The 22,727-nt window shown below is 39.6% G+C and overlaps 1 long non-coding RNA gene across 1 annotated transcript; it reads right to left on the minus strand.

Moving 5' to 3' along the window:
* Positions 1 to 14,438: 14,438 nt before the first annotated feature.
* Positions 14,439 to 21,879, minus strand: LOC139704197 (uncharacterized). Its single transcript, XR_011706223.1, has 3 exons — positions 21,721 to 21,879; positions 19,570 to 19,613; positions 14,439 to 16,103 (listed from the first exon to the last, which is right to left on the minus strand). It is a non-coding gene; the product is annotated as an uncharacterized lncRNA (long non-coding RNA).
* Between the last annotated feature and the right edge of the window lie 848 nt (positions 21,880 to 22,727).

Raw genomic sequence — 22,727 nt, forward strand, 5'->3', positions numbered from 1 at the left:
GTTCTTACAGGCCAATGGAACGGCCCCGACCCCGTGCTGACATGGGCACGAGGATCTGTATGTGTTTTTCCCCAGGATCGCACGGAGCCGTTGTGGGTCCCTGAACGCCTGACAAGAAGAGTCTTGACATCAACCGACCAGCAACAAGAGATACCACAGCAACCCTGTGATGAGGATCTTCACTCTGCTACGTGCTCTGGTTCTGGTGCTGGTGCCGATGGCACAGACGACACCAATGCAGTGGTGGGCAGTGGCACGGGCTTGGCCAATGCCGATGCCGGTTCATGGTAGTTCTAGTGTCCTCCCCACTCTTTTCTCTACCTCATGTGAGATGTCTGCTCCCTGTGCCTCTCCTAGAGGGGACGTGGAAAGCATTTTTAATCGATCTCAGGTTAATCTCACAGGAGTTTTTTGTTTCAGCCTTGGAAACGCTAATTGCATTAGCCTTAAGACCAAAAATTTGACTAACTGGGAGGACCCATTGCGGTCCAATCAGGTCTCAGGGAGTATTATTAATGCTGTACTGAGCCAAGTAGTTTCGGGGAAGCAATCAGGTTCAGGGACCCCTGTAAATAGCTCTGCTTTAAACATAACTACCTTGGCTATGATCTCCAAGGTATTAATCCCAGTACCTCCTTCTTTTAATAGTACTTACAATGCCACTCATTTCAAGGCCTCTCCTTACTGTACCCCTAATCTTGGTTTCCCCCCAACATTTATGCCTTGTCAGGATCATTCTTGGGAGAAACTTCAAGTTGCTAAGGGTTTCTCCTTTTCCCCCTCTCTTAAGAGGTATGTTTATAATTTTAACCATAGTGCCAACTCCTCTACAGGAGTAGGTTGGTCCTGGTTTCAATGGCTGATTTCCAATGAGAAGGGGGCTTCAGCTGATATTTCTGCATTGGCTCAATTGCTGGGAACCAAAAGCTGGCTGGCTAATGTTTCTGGCACTGTTAGGAAAAGTGAACGAGGTAATAGGCTCACATCTGTTTCGCTCAACTCTTTGCTATATAATGCCACATTGCCTCCTGCAATGTTCTGCGTCCAATCCCCGTTCTTGCTCCTTTTGGCTAATAATACCTCGTCGGGGATGCTGGATTGTTCTAGTGTTACCTGTCTCTTATCTGAGTGTTGGAATGGTTCTTGGACTGTAGCAGTGGTTATGAAAATTCCAACCTTTGTCCCAATCCCAGTCACTGCGGACCCAGATAAATTCCCCATTGTTGAACTACTTAGAGTCCGCAGAGATTTTGGAATTACGGCAGCTATAGTGACAGCTGTGGCGGTGTCTGCTGCTGCAGCAGTTACAGCTGGAGTAGCCATGGCCAGTCAAGTACAAACTGCTGCCACCATTAATCAAGTTGTTCAACAAACTTCCACCATACTTGAATCCCAAAATACAATTAATCAACATATTTTGTCAGGGATTTTAGCTGCCAACCAAAGAATAGATTTACTCCAAGCTCAGGTAGAAGAATTGGCCGACTTGGTGCTTTTGGGTTGTGTTGACCAACGTGCACATTTATGCATAACCTCTGTCAGATTTAATGATTCCAGGAATGCCTCCCGCATCATTGGCGAATATTTGGCCGGAAATTGGTCCATGGCAGCGGAAGACATGATCCAGTCTCAACTAACCCAGATAGCTGTCTTGAACATTACCCGTGTCGATCCCGTGACTTTGGGTCAATTCACCGATTGGATATCTTCTGCCTTTTCCTTTTTTAAGGAATGGGTGGGAGTGGGCATTTTTGGGGCAATGTGTTGCTTTGGTGTTGTACTTTGTTTGTGGCTTCTCTGTCGCCTTAAAGCTCGCCATGCGCAAGAGAAAGCTATGATTGTACAGGCTCTTGCGGCCTTAGAAAATGGCATCTCTCCACAAATCTGGCTTGCACATCTTAAACAGTGATTTTCTGGGCATGGCCATTGCACCCCAAGTTAGTTTCACATTGCACTGGGATTGGCATGTCCTCTTCTTTATGCTCTCCCGGTACTGAATAGCCCTTGCACTCTGCAGGTCTTGTTACCATTGCACGCAGATGGGTTTCAGGACTGGTCTTTCTTCTCGGCTACAGACTCTTTACCTTCCTCTGGGGCTTAGGGATTGTGTTGCCAACTTAAATTTTGTCATCATTACCAGGCTACCTGTGTTATCCTACTTCTCATCGTCGTCACGATGCAGGATACGAGGCAAAGCACTGCACTTGAGTGATCCCTCAACGGACCTCAAGGAAAGCATGTCCTATTGCATGCGGGTTTGACGTCCACGCCCCGCCCTACGAAAAAAGGCGTCGGCTGATATGGGATCAGGTCTGGGGAAGGCGCCTCCTTAGGACTGAACCATACATTGCAGCCACTTCTGCACAGTGGGATAGGACCTCTACTCTCGCCTGTATTGTTTTAATAAAACAGAAAGGGGGAACTGTGGTGAGCCGCTTCTGCCGTTTCTGCAGACTATGGTCGCCATTACGAGATGGCGCTGGCTCCGCTGTGGTATGTGACAAACAACTCCTTATCTGAGAGAGTTGGCACATGATTTTTCACCACCCTGTGAGAAAGCTCCACGCGGCAGCTTTGCATTGGGGCTTGGGATGCTTTATTAAGGCTGGGAGGGCATCCGGGAAGAAGAGAAGAAGAAAGAATAAGAAATATCAAGGGACCTGAATAAACTGCTGAGAGAAGATTCCTGAGTTGCGTCTTCCTTGCGGGCAAGGGGTCGCGACAAATATTAGTGTACTTTGTAAGTTATAAAACACTACATAAACACAAATTTTCACCATTGTTCACCTGGACCCCCACAGTTCCCAGGACAGGGTTTTGCTTCAAGGAGACAGTTCATTCTTATTGATCAACTGATGAACTGCCACTCTTTTGTGTACTCTCTGAAGAAGTTTTTATTGAGTACCTACTACATGCCAGGTAGCATACCGGGGGAATGGCAGTAACCACTTTCAGGAATATAAACAGTATGCTGAAAAACCAGCTCTACCTCAGAGCAAAGCCTGTCCAAGGAAGGGACATGACCTTTGTCCTTGGAAAGACCCACAGAGCACTCCTAGGCACATTCCCACCCTGCTAATTTGTTTATCTACAAATAACTGGAGAGATCTGCTGTGCCAGGTGTCTCTGACTCAGTCAGGCTAGGTGGGGATCCATAGTAACCCCCTAGCAGCCACCAATCAGCATGAGACAGGGAAATACCTGGGATGCCATATGACCCTCCCAGTGGTTTATGGTGGTTGATAACATGTTGGGAAACCATGTAGTTCAGCATGAACACCCCTCTTGGCTTAAACCAATCAGTTCAAATGAATACCCCTTTTGTACTAACCAATCACCCCTACCCAACCTGTTCCCACTAGTGAATTTGCTAATCATGTTTTAGAGTTGTTATTTGATTTTCCCTCGGTGTGTGATGATTTGCTAAGAGATGCTATGATGTATGTGGGGGTCCCTGCCTTCTCCAAAGAATGTATAAAACTGCTGCAAACCCTGGGCTCAGGGCCTCTCAGCATCACCAGTTGCTGTGTGTGTGCACGGAGGACTGAGCTACCTCACAATAAACACCTCTTTCCTGTTTACATCGATCTTGGTTTCTGGTGGTGTTTTGGGGGTCCTGAATTTGAGCATAACAATGCCCCAGTGAGTCTAGCAAGCCCCCGGGATGAAGATGTTTAAGCCCCATATGAATTCTCAGAGGCAAGTGTTTTTACCCATGTTTTAAAGATAGGAATCTGAAGCCAGCCATGGTGGTAGACACCCATAATCCCAGCTAATCGTGAGGCCAATACAGAAGGATTGCATGTTTGAGGCCAATGGGGGCCACTGGCCAAGACCCCATCTCAAAATAAAAAAATAAAAAATCAGTGTGGATGTAGCTCAGTGGTAGAGCAACTCAGATGATGGTTACTTTGATGAGTCCTTGTTTCCGCAACATCAGAGAAGAACACCCAGGCAAGTGGAGAGTAGAAACCGATTTCTCCCCAGAGGAAGAAGGGGACCCTTCTCCATGGTATGAGGAAGTCCTTCCCATTTATATTTAAGGTTTTCTTTGTCCTTCTGCATTCCTGTCTTTATCTTACTTGGGATGGGGGATGCCGGAGGGAAGGCCAAAGGTGGGAAACAGGTGGGCCCATGCAGCTGGGGGAGGAGTGATGGGGCAGGAAGAGCCTGGGGTGAACTGATTAGCACTTCTCTATCTGCTGGGAGCTGCTTCATTAACAGTTCTTTAGGATGGGGCACGGGGCCTTGGGGACATTAACATTTCAATCTTCCACTTGCAGTTTCTGATTTCTTGGACTCACACCAGACTCCATTTTCGTTATTAGACTGACTCCTTTTTTCTCTATTACACTGGATAGCAGACCTGATTTACCTAGCTACACTAACTACCTCTCTTTAAATCTGGCTTCACAGGGTTCAATCCCCAGTACTGCCAAAAATACAATAAAAAACTGAAACTCAGAAAGGTTATGTCATTTATCCAAAGTCACACAGCTAGTAAGCAGAGAAGCTGAAATTTGAACACAGGTCTTGATACCTGCTTCTTCACAAAATGCTTATGACATGGTACATACACCTGCCTTATAAGGCTCGTAGGAGAGTTTAGTGAGACAAGGTAGGTGCTGAATGAGATGATGTAGCCAAACAGGTGCTTAATAAAGTTCAAGCCCCAGGACCAAGAATGTCAACATGGATAACTCAGGCACACTCAGGTCCTAGACAGGATGGACATGAGCCAGCGCACAGGACAAGGGCCACTTTGGTCTTCCAGGTGAGTACAATAATGGATCTGCATGGTGATCAGCCTGTTCCACATCCAATTACCCAAGCCCTCCTCCTGCCACAGGAGCCCAGGACCGCTTCTGCTTTCTCTCTATATGGCCTGTTCTTGGAGAGAGCAACGTGGGCTCAGGTTTCATGCTGTCTGGTAAAGCCTGGAGAAGAGTCTTAGACTCAGGTCCCTGCAGGCAGTGAGAGCAGTCGGCTTCCAATGGAGAGGAACCAAAGCACTCCTTAAGGATGAGGATAATATTCTCTTGAGTAGGGCACCCTGAATTAGTGATCATTCTGGGTGGACATTCTGCCACCTGCCAAAAGAAGACATAGGGACAACAGGCTGCAGGAGGCGAGTCTGGCTCCCTGAATGGTTTCAGCAAGATCATCTAACATCAAAGAACAGGAGAAAAGTTCAAGGCAAGTTCTGGAATGGAGTGTACCACCATGCCATCATTTATCTCCTGTAGCAAGCTGACCTAGGGAGGGTGACGGGAAGCACAGTGGAAGGGACTCCTCCAACCCGCTTCCCTTCACCACATGTGGTTTCATTCTGGAAAGTTGCCTGTGCCCAGACAAGGCTGGCTGGCCCAATAAGAAACAGAACAGCCCCTTTTAGGCATTGTCTCTGAGAAACCTCTAATGAACATTCAAGAAACACTAGTTATAGTCATATGCTCTTTGATTATTAAATGCCTATTATCAGCCACAGCTGCTTAACCTCCTCACACCCCTGCCCAAGGCCAGCTTATCCCCATCTTCAACAACTGAGCATGAGCAAACACAAGGTCAGACAGGTAGAGGTCAAGGTCAAATAAAAAAGCTACCCCCCACCCCGCTCATTCCCATTCAAACCAGTTTGCCTCAGCCAGCTTTTTGTAGCTGTGACCAAAATACCTTGACAAAAACAACTGACAAGAGAGAAAGTTTATTTTGGCTCAAGATTTCAGGGGTTCAGTCCATGGTCAGCTGACTTCCCATGGCTCTGGGCCCAAGGTGAGGCAGAAGATCATGACACAAGGGCGTGGAACAGGGAAGCTGCTCTGCTCAAGGCAGCTAGAAAGCAGAGATAGGGAAGGGGGATGAGCTATGGGTGAGATGCACCTTCCAGGACACGCCCCCAGGGACCTCCTTCTCCAGCCAGGCCCCACCTGCCTCCAGTTACCATCCTGTCCTTCCATTCAAACTAGGAGGGAAGGATTAGGTTACAGCTCTCATATTCTAATCATTTCACCTCTGAATATTCCTGCATTGACACAGGAGGTTTGGGGAAACACCTCGGCTCCAAACCATAACACAAAGGAAATCAATTTTTGTAACTATAAGGGACAGCAATGTCCTCCAGCGACATTCTCAACAGATAAGGCTTTCCTGAGGACTCTAATTAAAACACGGATGCCTGCCTCTTTTCCCACACCTACTAAATCAGATGAGGATCTATATTTGTATTCTAGATCTAGAATTGTGTGGGGGTTTTTGTTGTTGTTGTTTGTTTGTTTGTTTGTTTGTTTTAAACACTCTTGGTGAGTCTTCTGAGCAGGGAAGTTTGGAAAATTCTGCCCCCAGGTACTTCTTGTTTCAGTGGCTAAAAAGCCACAGAAACAGGTGGCACTTGGGTTAGCAAGTTGCTGTAATGCAAATTCACTTTTTGAGACAAGCCTGTAATTGGAAGATTCCTGGTTCTTATTATTGTCTTTAAGAAAAAAAGTTCTCCCAGCTATTTCCTGACATTGATGGAGATGAGTTGTGCTCTTAGTGGCTACAGCACAAGATGTAAAATCAAGAATTGCAGATCAGGGACCATAATTTTTGTGGCTACTGTTAAACTTCTTGAAAGCAAGAATAGGTGTGCACTGTTACTTTTCCCATTTCACAATATGAAGATTCCAAAGCACAAAGAGTTTAGCAGCCTGCACAAGGAATCAAATAGTAGGAGAGCTAATGGGAGCTGAAGAGATAGGAAGGAATCTTAGCTTAAAACTGTCATTTAGGTAAATCTCTCAATCTAGAAATGTCACTTTAGGCCTTTTAAAAATCATTAGATTTTAAGATACGGAATCAAGCTGGGCACGTGGGCTCATGCCTGTAATCTGTGACTCAGGAGGCAGAGGATGGAGGATGGCAAGTTCAAAGCCAGCCTCAGCAATTTAGGGAGATTTTCTGCAACTTGGTGAGATCTTGTCGCAAAATAAATAATAAAAAGGGCTGGGAATGTAGCTCCATTGTAAAGCACCCTGAGTTCAATCCCCAGTAAACACACACACAAATAATAATAATAATAATAATAATAATAATAATAATAATAATAATAATAATAAATAGAATGGGAAGGGGAGGAGTGGGAAACAAGTTGGTTAATGGGTACAAAATTACAGTTGGATGGGAGGAATAAACTCTAGTATTCTATGGCACAATCAGGTGATGATAGCTAACTTATTCTTTTTTTTTTTTTTTGGTACCATGGATTTAACCCAGGGGAACTTTACTGCTGAGCCACATCCCCAGAGCTTTTTATAATTTTGTATTTTTGAGACAGGGTCTCATTAAATTTCTTAGAGCCTTGTTAAGTTGCTGAGGCTGGACTCAAACTTGTGACCTTCCTGCCACAGCCTCCCAAGTTGCTGGGATCACAGGCCTGTGCCACCACCCCTGGAGAAACCCATTTTTAAAAATAATGATGGGGAAATATTTGTTGCACTTCAGTTGCACCCATTCATGGTTCTAATGGTGAAAGGTCAAATTTACAAAAATGAGCTTTAATTTTGTACAAATGCAAACAAAACTTCTCTCTCTTTGTGCTATTAAAATAATTCCTTAGCTCTGTGATGGAATGTCAGTGTGCAGAACACATTTTGCAGCTTGTTTGCAGGGCAGAATCAATTCAACAGACTAGGTCTAGGGTGAAACTGAGACATGTGCATACTCATAAACAGCCCATTTGAATCCCACAATGAGGATCCACCTATAAGACTCTACATTAGCAAAACTTCTTGGTAACTGCTTTTAATTCTTACTGTCTTCTTTTGCTCCAAGAGAAACAGTTCTTCCTTCCTTCCTTCCTTCCTTCCTTCCTTCCTTCCTTCCTTCCGTTTTATTCATTCAATACAGAATTCTCAGAGGTGGCTGAGTTTCAAGAAAAACAGGTGAATTACCAGCAGTGATTCACGAAATGAAATGGCTCACTCATTTAGGTAAATCGGCTCCCCCTGGTGGAACGTCTTCTATGGCAGGTATTGGCCTCCGTTAAGGAACCATAGTTCTTGATACTGAGCTGCCCGACAGAACTCCACCAAGAATATTCTTGTGGTTGTAGAAGCTGGAATTCTGGAAAGTCCATTTGGTTTCCTGCCTCCTCCCTCGCTTGACTTCTTGCATCTCATCTGATGGTCACAGTTCCTGTCGCACTGATGGTATGAATAGAAATCAATGGACTTACCCTGGGTCCAATTTTTCATTTGCACAAACCAACTTAGAATTTAATTCTACCACATCTGCTTTGATCCAAGCCCTCTCTTTCAGAGGTAAAATCCCTAGAAAAAACAAACCACCAACAAAAAATTTTTCCCCTTGGCTATTTCCAAAGATAGATAAGCTAAATGAATTTTACATAGTAGCTTCCATCATCATTTCTAAAACAAACATTTTTTTCAAACTCTCTTAATTCTATAATAATCTCTTGTAATGTGTGTTTGCCATATTATTTAAGATTATTCAATTCTGCAGTAGAAAATAAGAGACACAAATAAAAAGAAGAGATGAAGTTAAACATAAAAGCAAGTAGCTTATGAGACTCATTAGATATAAACAAAGTAGAGCAAAACACAGATTTAGCATACATAGGAGGGGCCAGAAAGATCAACAAATACCGAGTATCAAGTACTCCTTCGGAGTATCAAGTACTCCTTCGACAGTAGAAGTTAGAGACAAGTTTTCACTGTTATTGTTTTGGTTTGCTTTTTTTGGGGGGTGTGTCTACTGATTTAAATCAGTGGTGCTCTACCATTAGCTACATTGAACTCTTTTGCAGAGACTTTTTGGCTGACAGTCCCCAAATCAGCCATGGTGAAGAGGATTTTTCTGTGGAGAAAGGAGGTACCACTTCATTGGGTCCCCCTCTTCCTCCAGGGAGAATTCTTTTCTGCTGTCCTTTAATAAAGCTTCAACTTTCCATTCTAAACTTGCCTTGATGTGCTTCCCTGGTGTTATACTTCAGCATTGGGAAAGCAAGACCTCATTACCAGTAAACAGCAGTAACAATAACAGTTAAGGGACAGAGATAATGCCAAAAATAAAGTCAATATTTAGAATTGAAGATAAAAATAATCTTTAGTGATAAGAATTCTTTAATTTGATAATTTAAAAATAATAACAACATGTTTCCAGGGAGCAAATTTGTGACATATGCAGTCAAGGGGAGAAATAAAGAATGTCCACGTGTTTCTGCCCCTTTCAATTCTTTATTCACTTAAATTCTTAATACAACTTTACTCTATAGGTTCCTAATGAAGAAAACAACAATCCTTAGTGATAGACACTGCAATGGAGATAATCAAATAACAGCAAGCAATTCTAGATTAATTAATTCCCAGAAAACAATTTTAGATTAATTCTGAACATTGCAAAACAGATTTAATCATGACAGGCTAGTGACAGACATTTCCTCTGAATGCTAAGTTCAAAACTCTCAAGCCTTAGGCTTTATGTCCTGCAGATGCACACTCACTCAGACAGCAGTGATCAGGTCCCAAACCAAAACAGGCTTTTTCTGGTGGGGGGTGGATGACCAGTTGAGGAGAGGGTCACAGGGAGAAGTTGCAGCTCTCACAAAGGTCCAAACAAGGCGGTAGAGTTTGAGAGCAGTGAGGATCACACAGAGAATAGGAAAATGATGGCAAGTGATGGGATGGCAGTGTAGGTCCTCATCAGGCTCTCCAGCTGGAGTACATACTTGTTTAGGCTGGCTGAATCCCTGTTTATTCACTCTAGTTTTATACTATTTTTTTTTTTTTTTTACCACACCTTGTAATTATCAGGTGCCACCAGATTTCTCATTTACCCTGAGGTCAGAAATATCTGGTCTGGTGGTCTCCATCCTGCTATTCTCACCTTTCACTCTTATCAGGAGAGGAGAGCCTGCCAGAGGCTTTATTCAGTTTATCAGGGTGAGGGGAAGTAATTTGTCTGAGGCCATATTAGAGGGCTCTGTGGGTGTGCCTGGTGATAAATGACCTCTAATAATGACCTCAGGTTTCAAAATTGAGTTTTTTAAATGGAGTGAGAAACTGATGTGACTCCATTTTTGAGAAACCAGCCTCTACGTCAGAGCAAAGCCTGTCCAAAGTGGGGAGTTACCCTTGTCCATGGAAAAACTCAGAGTGCTCCTAGGCATATACCCACCCTGCCGAGTTGTTTGTCTGTGAATAACTGGAGAGATCTTCCATGCCAAGTGATCCTGACTCAGTTACACTAGGTTAGGACCCATAGCAACCCCCTAGCTACCACAAAATGCATGAGACACAGAAAATACCTGAAACACCAGGTGACCTTCCCAGTAGTTTTGTTGATTGGTAAAATGATTAGGCAAGTTTATCATATACACTCTTGCAACCTCTCATGGCCTAAACCAATCAGTTCAAATGTATCCACAACTTGAACTAACCAATCACCCTTACACAACTTGTTCCTGCCAATGAATGTGCTAATCAATGTTAAGAGTTGTTGTTTGACTTTTCTGTGATGTGAAATGATTGGCTGTGTGATGTCGTGATGCATACAGTGTCCCCCAAAATCTATTAATCCTCACTGAATTAAGGGTCAAGACTCACTCTTTGGGACCACTGTATCTGAAATGGTTGTGAGTCCAGGCTTGAGCTTACAATAAACACTCTTGTGTGATTGCATCAGATTCAGCTCCTGGAGGTCTATTGGGGTCCCATGAATCTGGCATTACAGGAGTTGCTTAGGCTCAGGCCTAAGGCCATGCTCACACAACCCCTTTCACCTTGACAGCTCTTCTGCAGATAAACAGAAGCCATAACACATAACTCCTGTCTTCATAAACTTGATCTCTTGAGTCCAGTGTCATTTCAAGTTCTGGGTTTAAAAAGATATATTCATTTTCCTTGATGTTTTCAATAAATCACACAGACTTCTTAGAAATAGCTTGAAAGGATAACAATGTTATATTGCAAAACTTCATGAACTTTCAAATTGCTTGCTGTGTGTGACTGACCAGTATGTGAAAGGCCTTGGGGATATGTGAATATATTATGAATATAATAGAGAGAACTCTTGAGACTTTTTTTCTTACTGTACACACATCCTGAGGCCAAATGAGGCTGTTTACTAGAGGTCATTTCTCAAAAAAGAGATAATGATCATAAAGGAATAAATTAACCTATATATTATAAATAAATCTAATATATATTTGATTAAAATTGAGGACATATATAGTCATGCCAAATAGTTTGCTGAATCATTTCAATTACAGTTATTTTAATGTTTTGCTTACTAACTGCATTAGAGACATCATTGACCTGCAATTCAGGAAAACTGTTAATTCTAGCACTGAATTTATCAGGTTTTGACACTTTGGTATATTACTTATTGCCATAGGATCTCTTGTTTCTCAATGTGTATATTTATAAATTTACACATTCTAGAAGGTTTTAGAAAGATAAAAGAAAATATGTATTAAAAGAGTAGCTTAAAAATCTCTTTAATATACCATTGCTATGGTTATTAAATAGCATTTTCTTTTTAAGAATGTATTAACCTGGGGCTGGGGATGTGGCTCAAGCAGTAGCGCACTTGCCTGGCATGTGTGCGGCCTGGGTTCAATCCTCAGTACCACATACAAAGATGTTGTGTCCACCGAAAACTAAAAAATAAATATTAAAATTCTCTCTCTCTTTTAAAAAAAAGAATGTGTTAACCAGAAATATGTATAGAACAATAACATAATAAATAAATATGGTATAAATAAATAAACATAAAGTAATAAATGTTATGATTTATTTTATAATAATATTGGTAAAATATACCCAGAGGTGAAAATAAATATTTAAATAATGATAAATGTACATGTCCATTTTTATTAAGGTATAGTGAAATACATCTATTTTTGTAATATACTTTTGTTCATGAAAGCATCATAAATATTATTATCAAATATTATTGTTGCTGCACAAAATTAAAAATCCAAATTGTACATATATCAGTAAATAAATGGCTTTTAGTGACTGAAATTTCTGAGTCTGTTATTGTGAAACACAAATATTCAGTAAAATATGCTCTGAAGAAAACCTCAATTTGAAAATGTAAAAACATAGAAAGGAGTATTTAGAGTTGTTTTACCATGAGATTAATTTAAAATTCTTTTGATACCCGAAAAAATACTCTGAAGTTTTTACTCTTAAGAAATACATATGAAAGAGTACAGCAATTCTGTCTCTGAGTAATGCAAGCAGAAGAGAAAGATGATAAGAATATTAAGTAAGCCTCAAAAATCTGAGGATCATGAAATAAATAAATTATTGGCAAGAAAATATCAGAATCAATTTTGATGTAAAGTCAAAACTAATAAGCATTCTAATTTACCAAATCTTAATGATTTAATATATTAGAGAAAAAAAGTCAGAATTCTAAGCAAATACTTGAGAAATGGGTGTGCACAACAAGGTTTAACCTCAGAAAATATTATACATCCCCTGTGCCTGTCCATGTGTCTCTCTCACGTCTTTCCACTGTGACATCAAAAAAAAAAAAAAAAAAAAAAATGAAGAACAAGTTTTTGAGTAATTATATTTAGGTCTTAAAACAGTTAAAGAAAATAATTAGCTCTCTTTATCTATTTTTAGAAGTAAATTTTCTTAGTATTTCTTCAATAATTAATGATTACCCTGTGCATGTTGCTCATAATACAGAATGTGTAGAACCACCCAGAATGAGAGCACTATTTAAATAATGTCAGAACAAAAAGTGCTACAGAACAGTAGGAACTGAAAAACAAGGCCAAAGCCAGTGCAGGACCACACAGCATTTAGGGCTATATCAAAGAGGAATGGAGTTGGTCTTAAGAGGTCTGACTTCCCTTAGCCAAGACAAAGGACTAGTACATACTGTCTTAAAACATATTTTTCTTCAAATCTTATATTTTTATGGATACATGGTAAGAATCCAGAAGTTAAATGTAAACTAGGAAATTTACATTCATTTCTGGGACACTTTTACTTCTAGTTCTCTAGATTAATTAATTTTAATGCCTTTCACCATGTCCTAATTGATATTCTAGCTATGGTAGATAACTTTTTCTTATTCAACATTTATCAGGTAATTTACAAAGGACTCCATTACAGAATATAGTCATTTTTTAAAATTCATAAAGCAACAGATGAAATTATTTAAAACACAGACACAGTCATATCACAGGATATAAAGTCTGTGTAGACACCATGGTCTTTATGTTTAGCTCCTAGTTTAAAGAAAGGTTGAGTGGCTTGGATGTTTAGTTTTAAACCTTATCTCAAAAAACTTGAAAGAACTTCTCCTGTGTCTTTAGACAGGGAGACTGGTGGTAACTCAGGGACAACTGTGGGTTTGGCACCTTTATTCATGATCACTTTTTACTTTGTGGAAAGACTTTAAACTCTTTGAAGATTCACATTCCCACTCAGCAGTAGGGAATTTTATTTTTTCATGTTCTATCTCCCCTTTTCCATATCTCATTTCTCTCATTTTAGAATCATGTTAGGAAAATTTATTCTCCTTGTCCAATCTTCTGTTTTCATTCTGAAGAATCTTTTCAACATTATCTTCCAGGTTTTATAATAGCCATCTATTTTTTTTTAAATTTTTTAATCTTGTTCTTAATATACAAATTCTCTGCCTTCATTTTTGAGTTTTGCACCTGGTGAGGTGTGATTCATTGAGTTCAGGTTTGAAAAAATAATCTTTAAGTTATAAAGTTTCAATCATATATATTAAGATAAAGAAACAATTTTAAAATTACCGTATTTGCTATATTTTAAGTACAATAATTTTAAAATACAAATATTTAAAATACATTAATTTTCTTTCTCATTTGGCAATCTTAATGAAGGCATAATGGCTCATTCTATTTTTACTTATAATTTTATCCTATTAAATATGCCTTTTCATTTATTATTCATGTAAAATTATTAATAGAAATTCATTACTGGTTAAGAGACATGAGTCAGCCAAGAGGCAAGTTAAATAAAAATTCAAGTTTTTCTCCATACACAAAATAACTGTCTAAGCATACTTTATGCTGGAAAAATACTTCAAGATGGCAAGTAGCACAAACAAGTGTGCTGAAAGCTGAAACTGATTCTGAAAGCTAATGCCTCTCCCACAGCACACCATCACAAAGTGAAGATTTCTAAAGTCTGGGAGACTAAGGTGGATGTTTTTGATGGAAACACCTACTCTTGTGATACTAACAAATTGTAGAGGAAAATGATTCATAAAACCCATGAAATGCAGGAACCCCAGAGTTCTGAAAACTATCTCAGATGTAAGCCACCCAGTAGACCTGCCTGACCATTAGATTTTGTTCACTTTAGACCTTTTAGAGTGGGAAATAAACATTGATTAAATAAATCACTGAGATGTGGTGTTCTAAACAACATTTATTTTCTCAACTATACAGTCTAAAACATTACTCCTAATGGATTAAAGCACAAGCATCTGGAACATATTTTTCAAGGCTTTTTAATTTTTTAGAATATACATTTAATGTGCCACATTCTTTTCCAAATTTCTTATGGAACAATATCAAAGATTTGACATTATGCTTGACAATACTTGGGGAGTCACTTCAAGAACTGTAGAGTCATTCCACTCACGCCAAGATGATATCATATTTACATAAAGAGTGAGTTTTTAGGTTATTTGTGGTATAAGGTACAGATTCTATTCAAAACATTAGCAAAAGAAAATACAATCATTGTCAGATGAAGTCCTGATATATAAAAATAAAATAACTTAAAAAAAAGTCCAAGCTGGGCATGGTGGCGAATGCCTGTAATCTTGGTTGGCTCTAGAGACTAAGGCATGAGAATTGCAAGCTCAAAGCCAGTCTCAGAAATTCTGCAAGATTAAGTCTCAAAAAAAAAAAAAAAGAAAGAAAGAAAAAAGAAAAGAAAGAGCTGGGGTTTGGGTCAGTAGTTAAGCACCTGTGGGTTCAATTCCTGATATAAATAATAATACTAATAATAATTCTAAATGGCATCATGATAAACACAATAAAAATTTGTAACTGAACTTTTTTTTTGGTGGTACTGGGGATTAAACCCATGGCCTTGTGAATGTGAGGCCAGCACTCTACCAACTGAGTTATATCCCCAACCCTATAACTGAACATCTTACTAGACTCTAGCTTCCTTCTGTGACTTTTGTGCTTTTGCTATTCCTTCTCTTATCCTATAATTTCTGCAAAAATTTTCTTCAGAAACGAAAAACTCACTCCTTCCACAAATTACCTTCATAAAGGAAAATTTCTGGACATATTCACCCCTTTGGTAAGGATTGTCAAGTCTTCTATTATGAGTTAAAAACTCTATCCTGTTCTTTAATTCGGTACTTCTGCCTGTTTTTCTGTCCTTTTGTTTAAAATTGTGATTTATAAGTGTATAGTTACAATTATGGTTTACATTGCTTCCTTGCCTTAGAAAAAATAAGCCTTTTGCACACTTATCTCTAAACCCCAATACTCATGCTTTGATTTTTCTTTGTGTTCAGCTACATCACCAAGGTGGTTACAGGTCTTAATGCAAGCAGTTTCTGTTTGATCTGGTCCTGGCTTCCTCCCTCCCATGTATGGTGTCCAAATTTTTTTGTGCTTGATGAGACTTTTAGTGAGGTTACATCTCATATACCAGTTTTGATGTAATGAGCTGTCTTTTTGCAAATGTGGTGGATGTGATAAGTGGATGTGATATTGGGACTTCATGGAGATAAGTGACTGCAGTGTGTACCTGTCCTGCTATGAGGTCTTCTTCATGGTATAAAAACATTGTCTTGTCCCTTGTTTACAAAATTTGAATTGATGGAGTATACAAACCAAGCTTCATGTAGTTCTGATCTCAAAAGTTATGACCACTGCATGTCTACAGTGTATAGAGCACTTGCTTTTTTCCAGGGCTACTTTACTTTAGAGAACTCTGAAAAATTCTTTTATAACATATAAGTAAAGAAAACAGGGCTGGGGATGTGGCTCAAGAGGTAGCGCGCTCGCCTGGAGTGTGTGCAGCCGGGGTTCGATCCTCAGCACCACGTACAAACAAAGATGTTGTGTCCGCCAAAGACTAAAAAAAAAAAAAAAAAAAAATTAAAATTAAAATTCTCTCTCTCTCTCTCTAAAAAATAAATAAATAAATATTTTTAAAAAAGAAAAAACAATGTTGGGCATGTTCAAATTTTCCAGAAAAATCTGAGAGCAATTATTAATGATTGACAGATAAGCAAACTGAGAATCCCAGAGTTAAGTGATATATCATAGTTTATAAAGTTACTAAGTGAGAAAAGCTAAGATTCAAATGAAATCTAGCTAAGGTTTTACACCTAAAAAATACTATAATATTCACAAAGTCTTACACCTAATACATTATGAGGCAAGGCTATTACTTTATTGGCTTCTCCATTTAATATTTTCATTTTAGAAACATTTTATTAGTAGAAATAATAGTATGTCTGATGATAAATATATAAGAAAATATTCAACACCTTCAACATCCACAATGTTCAATAGAAACCATGTAGCATTTTTATACCTTTATATCAGATTTTTAGAAAAAGCATTTATAATCTGATAGTTAAAATCATTTTTTTAAATTGTGCTACTATAAATATTGTTGTAGCTGCATTTTTGTAGTATGCTGTGATGCCCTTCAGTATATGAATTAATAAAGAAAATTTTCTTTTTATACAAAATAGGATAATGCTCATCATTAAAGAGAATGAAATCATGGCATATGCAAGTAAATGGATGGAGCTGAAGAATATTATGCTAAGTGGAGTAAGCCAATCCCCCCAAACCAAATGCAGAATGTTTTCTCTCACATAAAATTTCTGATATGTAATGGAAAGGAGGGAGAAGCATGGGAGGAATAGAAAAAAAAAAACTATAGATAAGGCAGTGGGGAGGAAGGGAAAGAAAGGGAGCATGGGGATAGGAAAGTGATGGAATGAGATGGATGTCATTATCCTAAGTACATGTATGAAGACATGAATGGTGTGCCTCTGTTGTGTACAAGAGATATGAAATATTGTACTCTATTTGGGTAATATGAATTACAATGCATTCTACTGTATTTTATAACAAATTAGAATAAAATCTAAAAATTATGTTATAAAAGATCGTGAGAAAATTCAGAGGAAATAAAATATTTAAATACAAAAATAAAAAAAACATGTTTATATATGTTGAAATGTTTTATATATTCAATTGTGGAGTTTGTAATACTCAAGAATAAGTGTAACATATTATGAAAAAAAGCAAATACTTTTGAAGCAACTAAAATATATTCATTTATTAAAAAATAATATATTGTCTCATTTAAATTTATTCTTTGAGTGAGATACAGAAAGACAGAATACAAAGAGTGATTAAGAAAGTAAAACAAAATAGGTAGAAGTGGAAAACTAAATATACAAATGAAGAAAGAAGTCTTAATGTACTAGAGAATCCATGCTAAAAATAAGAAAAGTAGTGAATGCATGATAAGACTGTGAGGAATGACAGATTATTTATCCTCTGATAAATCTCTGAAAACCTATTTTCTTGGGATATAGATAACATATGAAACTATTACTCACAAGTTTAGACACGATTTTGTAATTACTTATTCATGAAAGTTTATTAAATAATATCAATACTAGATACTTCCTGGAATTTTCCTCCAAGTCGATGAAATCTTCTATATATTTTAGAATATGTATGTGCATGTGCACTCTAGAACACTATGTATAAATGTATATATGTTTTATCTAAGGTTAACTTTTCTATGTATGTGAAATAATTTGATTCTTTTATATTTTTCTAAATATAATGGTAAATGAAATATTTTTGTAGAAAATATAATATGAGTGATCTGTTTACTTTATTTTAAAGTGTCTGAATTTTTTTTTTACATAACTGGCTTTGTAAGCCAGTCATTTCTATATTTTAAATAAAAGGTGTGTTTGAGGGGGCTGGGGATGTGGCTCAAGCAGTAGCATGCTCGCCTGGCATGCGCATGGTGCTGGGTTCGATCCTCAGCACCACATACAAATAAAGATGTTGTGTCCGCCAAAAACTAAAAAAAAAAATTAAAAAATCTCTCTCTCTCTCTCTCTCTCTCTAAAAAAAGGTGTGTTTGAATAAAAGCATTTTAAGAAAACCTCCACTCAATGATGAATAAAATTCCCTATTAAAGAGTATTTATTTATTTTTTTAGTACAAAATGTTTCCCATGAAAAGAAGGAATGGATGTTAGCCCACCACAGTACGCTAAATCACCTTTCATATAAACCTATGGCAGGGATGCTAAGAAGATTATATTTCAAAGCACAATGGATCTCAAACATCAAATAAAACTCTAGGCTTCATGAAACCAAAAGAAAAGATTTTACCAGCATTTTCTATTTACCACAAAGCCTCTCTCAAAGAAGTAGGCAGTCCTATGCTAAGTATTTGATAGCATACCCTTGGTGTCAACATTTCCTATTCTTCTATAACAATCACTGAAGGTCCAGATTTCCCCTCACAGTCAGAATTCTATTTTCTTCTATAGGGTATGCTCACAAAGCAAAACAAATAGAAGTTCATGGAAAAGGACTTTTTCACTCATTTTCCTTACTGTCTTTTTTCTGGAAACAAACAGAAGGCATCTGTCTTCAAAATTGCTTTCACCATAGTTTACTACAATTTTCTAATCCCAATATTGGACTGCAGGATCCTCTTTTGTGGGAGCCAGTGTTGAGGGTCTTCTGCTGCCAAACAGAGGCCTCACAAGCCATGTGGAATGTGGATGATCCATGTCATGTCTTGTGAGCTGCATAGCTTACACAGTTGCTTTCCAAAGGAGTCAACCTGATGTGATCTAAAAGGTCCTGTATTATATAAATTCTGATTTTCTTTGAAATTGGCCATCTTTATTCAGCTCAGCTAGTGTGCTGCTCCTAATGGTCTCTGCATTAATACTAGTGAAACACAAAAGAGCAGTGGGCCTCAACCATTTTTTTTTTCACCTGTTTCAATCCAAATATTCTTCAGGACTACTTCAGGATTTTTTGTATAAAAAGCCCAACCATCTTAAATAGGTTAATATGCCAGTGGATTAAAAGGCCCTATTCTTATAGCTTTATGACTCTAATTAGCTTGAATGCTTAAAATTGATTTAAGTTATAAACCATGCTGTTTTTTTGCAGTAAATGGTATTGTGTATGTGCATCAAATCACTGTATCAGTGTGAAGTAAATGTGGATACTTAGATCAAGACAGCAGAGGCATGGGTGAGAAATTCTACACATCAAGAAAGACCTGAAAGACCTGTGTTTGTGCCTGGAGCTGGGATTGTGACTCAATGGTATAACACTTGCTTAGCATGTTTGAGGCACAGGGTTTCATCTAAGCAGTGCATATAAACAAAATAAACAAAATAAGACCCATCAACATCCAAAAATGTATATAAATAAATAAAGTGCTTAAATACTTTCTCAGAATTAGTCTATGCCGTTTTAAGAAAATAAGTACAAAATTAAATGTTTCACCCCTTGTAGAAAAGCTATTACCTTCAATAAAGTGCTGCTTATAAATTTATTTCTTCTTTGTTATCCTGTGAGGAAATTACAACATGTTAAAAATTCAGTTGTATGTTATCAGCCAAAAGAATGATTGAATATCAGAGTTTTTCTTCCTATGCAAAAATCACCACCCTTACTGTTATTGTAGGAGAAATTAATAAACACAGAAAGCTTGGCTATTCTCACAAAGTTTATGTAAACATGTTACTCTAAATTAAATTTATATAATCAATTATGATTTGCTACCAATGCAGATGTCTTGTTACCATTTGGAACACATGAAGAGGTCATGAATTGATCGCTATTTCAGTTTCAAGAGAAACATTTCCTATAAGGGTGTCTGTATTTTGTCAAGAAGATAAAACAAGAACAGTAAGGACTTATTGATTCCTGATCCATGCAAAAATAACTGAGAAAGAAGGGTGATATCACTTAGAAAATGTACACAAGTCTATAAACCACTTTTAAAAAATCATATTAAAAATACATACAAACAACTACAGATCCAGTTAAGAAAAAATCAGCTACTCCAGGCAATAAAACTACAGGAGATATCACAATATCAATACTTGAGAAATAGTGCCACTTGTTATCTGATCCTATCACTCACTGAAACATTACCCAGGAGAGTCAGAGCCAGTATAAACACTCCAAGAACCATTTAGAGCACACTATTCTTTAAGACCTCAGAAGTAAATGTAGCTAGAACTGACATACTAAAATTGCTTATTATCACAAAGGTGAACCAATATATTCTGCTTTACAACTCTGTTGGCAGGCCAGAGAACAGGGTAAATTTATTATCTACAGCAACATAATGCTCACAAAGATCTCTGTATTATTCATAAGACTGCATATAAATTATAAAAAAAAACATATTTTTTTCCAGTTTATAACATTGTTTTATACATATCAATACATTATGTTGTGTCCAGCAAAGTACATATTATTACTGACAGCTGTTGACATGATTCAATAAAGCCCCAAGGGGTTTCACTGATAATCCTAAATCACAACTACTTTTCCAAATAAAAAGCCACTTCTATCTCTCACAATATTTAGAGGAGGTTTGCAGAAATGTCAGTGGTTCATAAGGAAGAAACTTGGGCAGAAGCCCCAAGAAACCAGTGTAATTTTCTAAGTTTAGTGGGGAGGAGAGGGGGTCTTGTATATTAAAAAATAAGCCCTTGTATATTAAAAAATAAGAAAATGGAGTCTCTCATGTGAAGATTAATAAGTCTAATTTTGGAAGAGAGTTTCTGTCAGACTTTGCAGTATTTTATTTGGTTTCTTATCTTTCTCTTCCTGTGTCAGATGGTGAAGTGCCTAATTTTAAACCACATTTTGAGATGAATGTCCTTAAAAAAGTTTAGAGATTTTTCTATTGACTTTGAATTCCTCTGCAGTTTTCAATTTTGCAAGTCATATTAAAATAGGCAGACTGCATAACCAAATGTTATTCGGATGTCTTCAAATAAATTTAATAATTTCTTTTTTTATTCCATGTACAAAGGAATAATTTAATTACAATAAATAAAAGCTGAGAGTAGTTGGTTCTTTTCATAAAGCAAAATTTTTTAGACATCAAGAACTCCATGAATACAATTTTGAGCTGAAATATGGGTGGACTCCTCCTGCCCCGGCTGGCCCCAGTGCACCTCTGGCACACATGTCCACCCAGAAAGTTAAGTCATGGGGGAGCGAGACTGTCGCCTCTGAGGCCCTGGCTCCGGATCCCCGCCCCAGGCTCCCGCCCCCACCGCTGCTGGCCTGGCTCCCATCCACGGACTGGCCTGCTCTGCCAGAGCCTCCGCCGCCCTGCCCGCTGCAGCTCCTTCCTGTCAGGCCCTGTAGTGCGGCGCCCCTGTCTCTGCCCCCGGCGCGGACAAGGGCGGCCGCCTGCGGGGCGGGGCTCCCCTCCTCCTCCTTCTCCTCCTAGAGGCTCAGCCGGGGGTTGCCTCTGACACTCCGCTTCACCTTCACACACCCCCAGCACTTCCCGAGTCCTGCCTCCCCTGGCTGCCCTGGGGAGAGCTGGAGCCTAGGCTGTCTCCAACCCCGCACCAGTCTGGGCGGCAGGCGCTCGCTTCTCCAGTGGGGGCCGCGCCTGCGCCCCCCCCGCCCCGCCTCAGCACTTACCTCTGGCCTGCACCGGGGGCTGCAGCCTCCCCCCGCCTCGCGCTCCGGGACTCGTCTCCGGAGTTCTCCCGAGGCGCTGGAGGCCTCCTTTCTCTCCCGCGACTCCGCTTCTTCCTCGTGCTTCCCGCCCTCCCCACCCCAAACCCCAACTCCATGGCGCCTCTGGGATGCAGCTCCCCTTTTCCGCACATTCGGGCAGCGGTCCCCACACCCAGAAACAGCCCTCTTGGGGGCGGTCGTCTCCTCGGGGCTCCGTGTGGGCACTCACAGCCCGGGGTGGGGACCCGGAGCCCCCGCCTACCTCCCACCCGCCTTCGCAGCCCCTGAGGAAGGCCCGGTGACTGGCTCCTGTCATAGGTCCTTCAGGTGCTGGCTGCCCAGGGCGCTGACCTTCGCTGCCAAAGCTGTAGCTGAGGCTGCCGCAGCCAAGTTCCCTTGTTATAACTCCTCCTGTTAGCAACTCCTCCTGCTCCACCCCTCCCCCTCCTCCTCCTCCTCCACTCTTCTTCCTCCTTCTCCTCCTCCTCCCACTCCTCCTCCTCCCCTCCTCCTCTTCCTCCTCTCCCTGCTCCACCCTCCCCCTCCTCCTCCTCATCTCAGCATGAGAGTTGGACCGAACCAGCTCTGGAGCAGAGGAGGGGGGCTCAGGAGCAAGGCCGTCCCTCCCTCCTCCTCCCCAACAGTGACCGCTGCCAAGTCCTGTCACTGGGGAAAGGACAGGGCGGAGGAGGGGACAAAGGTGGATTGAGAAAAAAAAAAAAAAAGAAATATGGGTGGAGGGCATAGGAGGTGGAGAGGTGGGGCAATTCTCCCTGGGCCATGGAAGTTTTTCAGTATCTCTCCACCAAATTCAAAGTAATAAAAATTAAGAAAAAAACTTATAAGGAGAAAAAGAACTTCTGAAGCCATCAACATTTTTCTTTTTCTTTAGTCTCCACCTTAGAACCTAAAATATTTTATGCTGCTATCATCATCCAATGATGGTTCTGCAGGCTTATGGGGGAAAG

This window comes from Marmota flaviventris, unplaced genomic scaffold (genome assembly GCF_047511675.1).
Source record: "Marmota flaviventris isolate mMarFla1 unplaced genomic scaffold, mMarFla1.hap1 Scaffold_44, whole genome shotgun sequence".
NCBI classification, from domain to species: domain Eukaryota; kingdom Metazoa; phylum Chordata; class Mammalia; order Rodentia; family Sciuridae; genus Marmota; species Marmota flaviventris.